This window comes from Berghia stephanieae, chromosome 11 (assembly GCF_034508935.2).
Source record: "Berghia stephanieae isolate SIO BIC M18660-M18661 chromosome 11, UCSD_Bste_1.3, whole genome shotgun sequence".
In the NCBI taxonomy this organism is placed as follows: Eukaryota; Metazoa; Mollusca; class Gastropoda; order Nudibranchia; family Aeolidiidae; genus Berghia; species Berghia stephanieae.
The window spans coordinates 17018670-17031169 of NC_088370.1; the positions used below are offsets into that span (position 1 = coordinate 17018670).

At 34.4% G+C, this 12500-nt stretch overlaps 1 protein-coding gene across 1 annotated transcript in view; it reads left to right on the forward strand.

Moving 5' to 3' along the window:
* The window catches only part of LOC144956254 (uncharacterized), a 48217-nt gene that overhangs the window by 23755 nt on the left and 11962 nt on the right, over positions 1–12500 (forward strand). The gene's annotated exons all lie outside the window — the stretch shown is intronic.

The following is a 12500-nucleotide window of genomic DNA, read 5'->3' on the forward strand; positions in this document are numbered from 1 at the left end:
ACGTCTTTCAGGTCTTTGTTATTGTTTTTTTTTTGCCATCCACATTTATGAGTAATTATCAATTAACTGTATTATCCAGACTATAAAAGTTCATGATCACACGTAGTTTTGCGTGTTGGTCCAATATACTTCCGGATAGCAATATATTGAGCTTCTTAGCCAAGCGCATACTATCTATACTTTGAGGTAAAATACTCACAGCATCCAAAAGCCGGATAAAACGTAATAACACACACACACGAAAAACGAGCTTTTATATAGAGCAATATACTCGAGACGTCTTCAAAGCGATTTACGAAGAGTTGGTTCCTGGCCAACAGCAACACATTCATAACGTATAAGATGAGACATGACATGACGTCTGTTAGGCGATATTTCATTTGTTTTGTTTTGTTTTGTTGTTTTTGTTTTTTTTGTTGTTTTTTTTCTTGCTGACAGAGACAACGTTGTTCACGGCCAAGTACTCATTTTACACCTGAGTACGGTAAGAGAATGTGAGTAAAAATCCTTTTTCTACGGACTCAACTACGCGCCGCTTTGATGGAGCGGGTCTCAAAACCCTGAACCTTCAGGTCCGAAGGAGAGTGTCGTATCTACCACGAAACCACATAGCCGCACATATTTGCAGGTCTGATATCCGAATGCATATTATAGCATGGCTTGATTTAACTCACTCAATCCTAGGATTTTTTTCTACTTTTCAAAATTAGAAGAAAATTTTTTTTGTAAAAATGTAGATGTGCATAATTATATTCAACTACCATTTGTATGTAAAAATAAAGGACATTAGCTTTGATACTACGCCTATACTTTGTCTCAGAAAAATGTAATAAATAGGCATGGGGTAAAAGTATCCCCGGGTATACTACGGATATAGTCGATGTTAGGGTTTAGTGTGTTAACAATGTTATAATAAACAATCAGATGGTTTGAGACTATTCCCATTGCAACGATGAGCCCATAAAAATTAATTCGGGTTATCAGACCTGCAAATCGGTGTACGTCGCCCCCGCCCCGCCCAGCTCAACCATTAGCCATACTTCTTTGGAGTCCTAGTTTTGGTTTTTGTTGAGTAGCAGGATTTACCTTAATCCTCTCCTTACCAACTATAGGAAAATCGTCACATTCGTTACGATATATACAACCAACAAATTTCTTATTCAAATTTCTTTTGTACATCATAAGATTTATAGAAAATGAACAGTGTTGTTGAGCATGTTGTGCTAAAAAAAAACGAAAAAAAAAAGGATGTATCGCAGGAATTTTACTGCTATTATGTCTGAGTGATAAAATATTGTGTTAGTTGGGTGTGAATTTTTGGGGAATATCCTGAAAATGGCTGGTTAGGCTATAGATAGTATGCGCTTGGCTAAGAAGCTCACAACTTTGCCATCCGGAAGTATAATTGACCACCACACAAAACTCTGTGTAAACATGAACTTCTATAGATTGGATAATTTAACACAGTTCAGTAAGAATTACTCATAACAGTGGATGGCAAAATACAATAACAAAGACCCGAATGATGTCAACTCCATTCTATCGATCGATGGTATATTATTTAGTGAAGTAAATTTGATGACTTCTCGTCAGTATGAAAAAGAGTTGTGTTGCATGCATGGTCGTATTGATAGAATGAAGTTGACGTCACTCGGGTCTTTGTTATTTGCCATCCGCGTTTATGAGTAATTCTCACGGAACTGTATTATCCAGACTGAAATAGTGCATGGTTACACATAGTTATGTGTGTTGGTCCATTATACTTCCAGATTGCAAGCTTCTTTGCCAAGCGCACACTATCTATAGATAGTATGCGCTTGGCTTAGAAGCTCATAACATTGCCATCCGGAATTATAACGGACCAACACACAAAACTGTGTGTATCCATGAAAGTTTATAGTCAGGTTAATGCAGTTCAGTGAGCATTACTCATAAACGCGGATGGCAAAAAACAATAACAAAGACCTGGGTGACGTCATCTTTGAACTATCTATAACAGCTAATAACTCGTTGGGAGTAATTTTGTTTCATTTATTATTTAAAGATAACATAATTGTGTGAGAAAACCTATCTGTTTATCTGTCTATCTATATATAAAGAATATAATTATCTATCTTTCTGTCGCTCTGTCTGTCTGTCTGACTCTTTGTCTTCCTGCTCGACGATCTGTCAATCTATCTGACTGAACATATCTATCTATTTATATATACAATGGTCTACCTATATTTTGAGCAATCTTCAAGGGAAAATCGCTTGTCTTAAGGCATACACATTATTTTAACTGAAGTCAATTTTTATTGATTGGTATAGACAAACACTTCTTTATTTCAACATATGTTCATTGTTCACTGAAGACGATAAATTTAGAACATAATTTAAAGTATGCAAGGGAAATAACCAAGTAATACACATGTAATTATCTGCGATTCCAAAATTTTGTTCACGCTGATCTCCCCTAGAAAGAAAAGCTAAATACAGTTTTTACATTAATCTTATTATTAATTCTAACACAAATGAAAAGAAAGAAATTTAAAAGGAATTAGATACCAGAGAAAAGGAAAGGAACATAAAGGATAACTCGAAAGAAGGTGTTTGATTATTTATCTGCTAGTTGTTCATTTCCTTTATATATATATAAACCCCAACACACAAGTGAAGAACGTAAAACAAGAAAACGACACATAACTTGGTTCAACCCACCTTTCGACAAAAACGTCAGCACAAACATAGGACAGCAGTTCCTGAAATTAATTGATACACACTTTCCAAAAAACCACAAGCTACATAAAATTATCAACAGAAATACCATAAAAATAAGCTACTCGTGTATGCGCAACATAGAACAAATAATTTCAAGCCACAACAAAAAAATATTAACAAACCACCGACAAGAGTAAAACCCACCCACCAGAAAATGCATCTGCAGAAATAAAGAACATTGCCCGCTAAACAATGCTTAGAATCAAGTTTAATTTACCAAGCCACAGTCACAGAAACTAAAACAAACAAGCAAGAAAAATATGTAGGACTAACGGAAAATAATTTCAAAACAAGATACAACCTCCACACCTCAACATTTAGAAACACTAACAAAAAAACATCCACAAAACTCAGCGAACATATTTGGAAATTAAAAGACAACAAACTAGACCACAACATTTCATGGAAAATTTTATCTAAAGCAACAGGATACACACCAACATCAAAACAATGTAGCTTATGCCTGGAAGAGAAATATACTATAATCAAACACCCTCATGAAGCCACACTCAACATGAAAAGTGAGATATACGGAAAGTGTCCCCATCGGCGTAAATTCTTGTTAAGCAACTTTAAAGCGGAACCACTTCAAGAAACAACAACAGTCAACAAAACAACTCAGTCCTGACGATGGCAAATTAAGCCTGAAACATTAATGTAGACTGTCTCAAACATTGTGGTAAATATTTTAAACAATAATAATTCGCTCCATTACTGCATGTCGAGCACTTTTCGTACCATATTTGTATCAAACACGATTCAATATATATATATATATTAAAAATTTTTTAACTGCATAGCTAAGAGAAATTATTTTAGAAATTGCTACTCCTCATAAACCCCACCCAAATAGAAAAAATGATCGGATTGTGAGCATTGACCCAAATCCGGAATTGTTTAAACAGAAATAGTTCTATTATTTATTTTTTTTACAAGTATTAGGTAACGACGCTTAGTCGTTTTACTTTAAAACCCCTCTCTCTCTCTCTCTCTCTCTCTCTCTCTCTCTCTCTCTCTCTCTCTCTCTCTCTCTCTCTCTCTCTCTCTCCCGCACCCCCTCTCTCTCTCCCTCTCCTTTTTTTCCGCCTTCTTTCTGTGTGTCTTTCTCCTCCTCCCTCCCTCCCCCCCCCCCGCCCCGCTTCTCTGCTTACCTCCATCTGCTTCCCCCCCCCCCCCATTCTGCGTGTGTGTGTGTGTGTGTGTGTGTGTGTGCGTGTGTGGACATTGTCCTGTCTGGCAGTTTTGAACCGTTCGTCATGGCTAGCCATGTATACGATTCACGATTCACACACGGCTGATTCCAATGATGGAGGGGGTCTTAGTTTTAGTTGTAACAATGAGGTATGTTTGTTTGTTTGTTCCATCTGGAATGCAATGGGGCTGTGTCGTTGATGAGGTGGATCTAAGTCCTCGCATTGTGATGTTTTATGGGCATCGCATCTCACATCACATCCTTATCGCTGGTGTCATCTTGATGATCATTGTCATTGTTATTATTATTATCATCATAAACACTATCGTAATTAATAGTCTGTTTGCTGTCACCAATTATAATGAGTTCATCAACGAAGTGATTTTAGTTCCTCCTCATCATCATCGTTATCATCATCATCATAATTATTATTATTATTATTATTATTATTATTATTATTATTATTATTATTATTATTATTATTATTATTATTATTATTATTATTATTATTATTATTATTATTATTATTATTATTATTATTATTATTATTATTATTATTATTATTATTATAAATATGCCGGATTTTAAAGTGAAGGACAATCCATTGAATTAAGGATACAAACCATGCTTTTCTCCTTTTTTTAAAGATCTAGACATTTACATTCTTTTCTTTAGATTTGCATTTTGAAAAATGTAGTTTATTATTGATCGTTAACTCCCGTACTCCGGAGAGACACGTAGATATCTGAACGAAAAGTTTGGTCAGAAAAATAAACGCCCTTCAAATATCAATTGATTTATATGACCCTGTTTGTTGGCAAAATTATCAAACCTAGGATCTCTAAAATTGATCTTTTATATAGCGTAATATCCATTTAACGTGCTCAAAGCGCTTTACAAGGGCTCCCTGATGGGACATGACGCCTGTTAGGCGAAATTACATTTTTTTCGGACAGAGACAACGCTGTTTACGGCCAGGTACTCATTTTGCACCTGAGTACGGTGAGATAATGTGAGTAAAGAACCTTCTCCAAGGACTCAAATTTTCGCCGAGCGAGGCTCGAAGGCCAGGAGCCTTCGATCTGAAAGCGAGTGTCATACCACTAGACCACATAGCCTATATTATACCATCCCGATAAAATACTGTTTTTAGGCGAAGGGAGACCAATGATTTTATATTATATATATATATATATATATATATATATATATATATATATATATATATATATATATATATATATATTATATATATAAATATATATATATATGAATACAAATTGTCACTCACATTTTTTTTGGCCGAGACGTTCGTTTCTGTGTCTCTTTACATGTCCTCAGTCGGCGTTATCCTGAGGACGTGTAAAGAGACACATAAACGAACGTCTCGGCCACGAAAAATGTAAGTGACAATTTGTATTCTATATTAGCTCTAACCATCATTATCGAGCACTTTCGTACTTACGAGTACCCACCATATATATATATATAACATATATATATAACATATAAATGTATTATGTGTCATTCATTTTGGTCTCCAGGGAAGTTTTATTGGACTGATAAAATGTTTAAGTTAAGCCCAGGCTAAGCCAGCAAACAGACATGCGCTAACAAAAATCCGAAATGCTGGAAATGAAATAAGCAGATAGAAAGAGAGAGATAACGTCCGCATATGTTGTTATACAAATAAACCATTTACAAGCCTTTAACTCCAAGCAAACATCGAGATAGGACATGTCGCTCTTGTTACTCTAAAGCGGTGGTTACATTGTTGCGTATAATATATTATCTGTGACTGACGGGTGGCACGATGGAATATTATGTGTTTTTTAGGTAAAATGTTGTTTTTAAGAGAGAGAGAGAGAGAGAGAGAGAGAGAGAGAGAGAGAGAGAGAGAGAGAGAGAGAGAGAGAGAGAGAGAGAGAGAGAGAGGGGGAGAATTAATTTATTATAATGAATAGATAGCTTGTTTATTTTATCTGAATATATAGGTACATATTTTACTCCTTTCGTTTCATCTTCTATCTTTTATTCCCTTAATTTTTTATAACATGTGCACATAAATATGTTTATGAATTGATAAAGCTTGTTTAATGTTTTAAAGCTATAAACTTATCTACTTAAAGAATAACTGTATATATTTTTTTTTTAATTTAAAAAAAAATCAAATCTTTTAACATTTATAATAACCTTTTAACCTTTTTTTAAAAAAAAAACCTTTATATCAATTGAACCAATCGAAATTTAACTAGTTCTTCGGAGTCAATAGATAGTGTATCCCGGTATCTATAGCGTGGAACGGACAATAGCAATTGCTTGCTACCCTTCCTCTGGATAGTTCGCTAGTCTATCGCAATGTGTCTTTCAACAGATCTAACAGACCCAGCTACCCAACCAATCACTGCTGGGTACTACTACTACTACTACTACTACTACTACTACTACTACTACTACTACTACTACTACTACTACTACTACTACTACTACTACTACTACTACTACTACTACTACTACTACTACTACTACTACTACTACTACTACTACTACTTACTACTACTACTACTACTACTACTACTTACTACTACTACTACTACTACTACTACTACTACTACTACTACTACTACTACGAACGACGACGACGACGAACCGATACTACTACTACTACTACGACGACGACGACTACTACTACTACTACTACTACTACTACTACTACTACTACTACTACTACTACTACTACTACTACTACTACTACTACTACTACTACTACTATACTACTACTATTACTACTACTGCTAATGCTACTATTACTACTACTACTACTACTACTACTACTACTACTACTACTACTATACTACTACTACTACTACTACTACTACTACTACTACTACTACTGCTGCTGCTGCTGCTGCTACTACTACTACTACTACTACTACTACTACTACTACTACTACTACTACTACTACTACTACCACTACTACAACCACTACTACTACTTCTATTTCTACTGTGCATCTACTACAACTACAATTACTACTCTCACCATAACCAGCGTCACAATCACCACTACCACCACACTATTACAGCCACAACCACCACCATTACCATCATTCACATGATCACCACCACCACCACCACCACTACTACAACCATTATCTTTAATAAAATTTGTCACGACTTCGTTCAATTTAATCTAGAAAAACTTCCTGCAGTTGGTCAGTTTACAACATACACGAAAACAAACCACTATCCTCCCTAGAATAACATCACAAAATACTGCCGATCGCCTGAGAATTCCAGTGGTCAGCAACGGTGTCGTAACACATTCAAAGACGGGGTCAAACTTTCAAAAACGTGTTTGGTAATAAAATTTTGGTGTGGTGATAGCAAACAGTGGACAACGAAACAAATGAATAATTCTGTCGGACTCCGCTAAAACGCCTTTTTAAGGGTTTTATATTTTGTTAACAAAAATGTTAATTTCTGTTATCGATAAATAATAATAATAATAATAATAATAATAATAATAATAATAATAATAATAATAATAATAATAATAATAATAATAATAATAATGTAGTTTATTTATATTGCGCCCAATCCTCTATACAATAAAGCTCTAGGCTCATAACAACAACTTCAATCCATTCAAATGAGACCATCACAAACACTCAATCGTACCAAACATGACATTCATTGAAGCTCTGTATGAGTTGTGGGGTTTTTTTTTTTTCATTTTTTCCTTTTGGACGAGTTTGGGGGTAAATTTAACCAGTTAACTGAAGTCTAAAAACTCACCAAAATAATTTTTTTTTTTTTGGCCGGATTATTGTCTTCTTCAGAAATCGATCGATTTAAATGACCTTCGTCTTGACAAAACCCCTCAAACCTGGGACTAAGAAAGATCTTCTAAGGTCCCATGTTTGAGAGTTTGATTTTTTTTTACCAAAGATGTAGGTCATTTAAATCAATTTGATATTTCATTTGAAGGACGAGTTATCTGGCCAAAATGTTTAAAAATATGTCATTCCAGAAATGGCATTGAACAAGTTTAAAAAAAATAGAAACGTCTTTTGTCAGAATGTGACTATTTTTCACATGCCATAGCATGAAATATGATTTGATGATTGTGTCACACATTTTATGACACTCCTACTTCAGAAATGTAAAGAAGGTACTGGGAGGGTTATCACAAATTGACCACCAATAACGCAGACTGATGATCCATTTTGGAGGATGGCCAAAAAAAAGAGAAAGAAAATCTTCTGGAACTGACCAATAATAGGATGTTGGTATGAAATATTATTTCCCAATACCCCGAACCCTTAAAATTTGGAAAAATTAAGTTAATGTGGAGTATATTCATAACGATCTGAAGCTTTTGAAAAACATGTCAATATTGAATTGAGTGTTTATCAATAGCCCGAATCTGTAAAATGTATGTTTATATGGAGTGTTTCCCAATGGCCTGAATTTTTATTGGCCAAAGCTTTGACAAACCTGCTCCTATGGATTGTTTCCCAATGGCCCGAATTTTTATTGGCCGAGGCTTTGAAAAACCTGCTCCTATGGATTGTTTCCCAATGGCTCGAAATCTTATTGGCCGAAGCTTTAAAAAACCTGCTACTATGAAATGTTTCCCAATGGCTTGAAATCTTATTGGCTGAAGCTTTGAAAAACCTGCTCCTATGAAATGTTTCCCAATGGCCTGAATTTTAATTGGCCGAGGCTTTGAAAAATTTGCTCACATGGAATGTTTCCCAATGGTCTGACTCGTTAAAAAATATATGTTGATATGCAGAGCTTCCCAATGGTTGTGCCCGAATCTGGCAAATATGGCCCTAACCACAGTGCCTACTGGGTTTAAGTTTTACCCTCTGAAATGAAGCAGTGATCACATTTTTTAGATTATGTCTGAGGTAGAATATTTTTATTATGATATTTTGAAAGAATTGATTTTTCATTTTCCATCAACAAATTGATTTTATAAGGACTTAACCCAATTTAATATCTTTTTTTAAAAAAAGTAATGGGCATTACATGCTACTAACATTTAATAAAGACAATATGAAACCTATTCATTCTTAGTCCTCTGAAGGATTGTTTACGTGCACACTTCCAATGAATTTGGAACCAGAAGAAAAGAGTGTGTGACGTCATGACTTCTCTGCCCTCTGACCGTGCCACTAGACCACAATTTCAAGCTATTGCATTGCGTTTTTGGTTTATGTGCTGGAGTGGTCAACTAGTCCGCAACACTTTTATGATATTATAATAAATCCAGGCTTGCTCTTTATTTGTATTCCTTGTTCTATTTTCCATACCATAACTCCTCGAAGCATGTAAAACCATTTTATGATCCTTTAGATAAGAGATAAGTAGTTTGACATTGAGCTGGGGCCAACATGTACATATCATTTGCAGGTTTGATAACCAAGCGCAATTTAGCACTGCTGCAATGGACAGTGTTTTGCGTTGGTTTGAGAGTATTTCCATTACAACAATGATTTTTTTTTAAAATTGAGTTATCAGACCTGCAAAATAAGTACACATCGATTGGTGAACTGTGACAAAATCTATTATTGTATTTTGGCTAGAAAACTCTCAAATATTGATTTACCCCCCCCCCCCCCACTCTGTCAAAAAGTAAGGTTGTCAATTTTCCGTATATTATATACATACTTAAGTATATTATTATAAACCCTGAGTATATATTTTCCAATCACCTACTATACTAAAAAAAAAAAATTCTTTGTTTTTTTTATTGGAGTTCAGCGCTCAGATATGGGCCGGTCAATGTCTTTGGTTTAACTCACTCAATCCTAGAGAGTTTTGCTACTTATTAAAACTGGGGGGAAATGTATTAAAAATGAGCATGTGCATAGATAGATTGTTTTATTCAACTATCATTAACATGTAAAAACTAAAAACATTAGCTTTGATACTTAGCCTATAATTTGTCTCAGAAAAAAATGTAATAAATACGCATGTGGTAAAAGTAACCCGGGTAAACTATGGATATAGTCGGTGTTAGGGTTGAGTGAGTTAAAAGTTCAGTAAATTTTTGCCTCCTGAATTGGCAATTATATATGATAAAAGACATAATTCAAAACAAGCGTTTCCCTGACATCTCAGGGTTGAGATTTTTAAACAAGTTGGGTGCCGTCTAATTCAAACAACATTGGAAGAAATAAAAGTTCAGGCTTGAATAAACAGAATTGTGTGTTTTATTTTTTAAAGGATAACAGTGGACTTCCCGAATATAATATTTGTAGTCAAGGAATTTCCTAGGTCGTATCCTGGTCAGAAATTTTGACGATTTATCATTGTCTAGAAACGAATGGTTTTGCCTATTTTATTACGCAGTATGGCATTTATGGAAGGACTGGGAGGGAGGTAAGGAAGAACCTGAGCTAGGAAAATTTTTAATCATTTTTTATTTTCAATAATTTTTTTCGTGGTCACCAGTAGATACTTCGTTTTTATTGTTGTAGTTTTATTTTCCAGCCCCCCCCCCCCCCTCCGCCCCCCATATTCTTTAAAACACGCGAAACCAATTTTATGGTTCTTTAGATAAGAGGTAAGAGTTTTACCAGCTTTGACACTATGTATGACTATGGACATGGCGTGACAGTGTAGAGAAGGTTAAGCAGGGGGGGGGGGGGGGGGGGGGGCTAGTGGTGTTATCAGTCAGTATGGGCATACCATGCTCTTTATCATTATGATTAATATTATTTTGGTCACAACTCTGGAATTAGGCATGGCATGGCTGCTTGCTTTGCGTTGACCGTCCGTTATCTTTTTATTTATTTTATTTTTGGACTGGTATGAAATTAAATTTCGAGGGAGGGACACACACACACACAGAGAGAGAGAGAGAGAGAGAGAGAGAGAGAGATAGGGAGAGAAAGTGAGTGAGAGAGAATGTGTGTGTGTGTGTGTGTGCGTGTGTAGGAGTGTGTGTGTGTGAGTGTGTTATTGGAGGTAGGTAGGAGGGAGTGTGAATCAGGAAAGAGGGAAGTGATAGTGGAAAAGAAAAGTAGAAGATAAGAAAAGAACGGAAATGACGGATGATTGGTTTCCTTTCCGTTTTTAACCAGTCAACTGCCGTATTCTGGAAACATATGGAAAAAAAAACACGTGTTTAAAAATTTAGCCAGAAAACTCGTCCTTCAAATTATATCCAGCGATTTAAATGGCCCTGATCTTCTCGTCGAACCTCTAGGACTTCGCGTCCTATTTAAAGGGTGGCAAGCAATTTCTACGCCTTTTTAAATTTATTTTATACACATAGCTATATAGAGCTGGCCAGTTATGACCGCATGCCCCGAGGTTATTTTGGTTCTTTTTTTCTGTTTTATTATTATTATTATTATTATTATTATTATTATTATTATTATTATTATTATTAATATTTATTTTTATTTTTTAAAATTATATTATATTATTATTAATTATTATTATTATTATTATTATTATTATATATATATTATTATTATTATTATTATTATTTATTATTATTATTATTATTATTATTATTATTATTATTATTATTATTATTATTATTATTATTATTATTATTATTATTATTATTATTATTATTGGCTTAAAAAGATATTTTCCGACTTCTGACTTTTGACTCGCTGATAATCATTGTCCAACGTGTGATTTATATAAGGACCGTACATAATGTATGGAAATTTACCTGCTTATAAAAAGGTGAATATGAAGGACAATAATTGGTGAGAAGTTAGTTAGAAGACGTGTACTTATCAAAATGCTGTGATGTCCCTGACCGTTTTTTGACCGTGAAAGATTGCGAGACAAACACTGAGAAAGAGGGAAAGATAAAATGTTAAATAAATGTGATAAGAGCATTGAAGAAGAGATACAGGTAGATAGATAGGAAGTTTATTGATAGCAGGGATCTTAAAATTATATTAATGAGAATAGTGAATAGATGTAATAGTTGTTAGATGTATTGATGCTATGCGTGTATGGTAAAATACTTCACATCCGGCTGGTGGATGTTGAGAGTATCAACACGCACAACTATTTGTAACCTTAAACGTTTATAATCTGATATTATTTAGTGAGAACTAATCATTAAAATGGCTGTCTTAAAACAATAAGAAAGCTCTGAGTGACGTTCTTTCAAGAGGCAATAATAATTATTTTGCAGACATATATTTATGCATAACAAGATGTTCCGTAATTATCTCTTCGCTTGCTCAAGTAAAAAAAAAATAATCACGAATTAATCCAGTCAAAATGGTTTTGATGTCACCGTACCGACAATGGCTTTTTTTTCCTCTCTTAAAATTAAAATTTTCTCGTTTTGTTCAAATTCAAGTTCAACATCTTTATCTGCAAAAAGCGGATTGCCCATCACTACAGATTTTATACAATTATGTGGTGACTTACTCCATTATTGTGTTATTGAGTTGAAAGATAAATGTTTAATAGTTCACCAAATAGTTGTTGTCGCAGTGGTGTTGTTTATGGCTTTAGTGGACGGCCATTATTACGCGTCACGGTAGTGGCAATG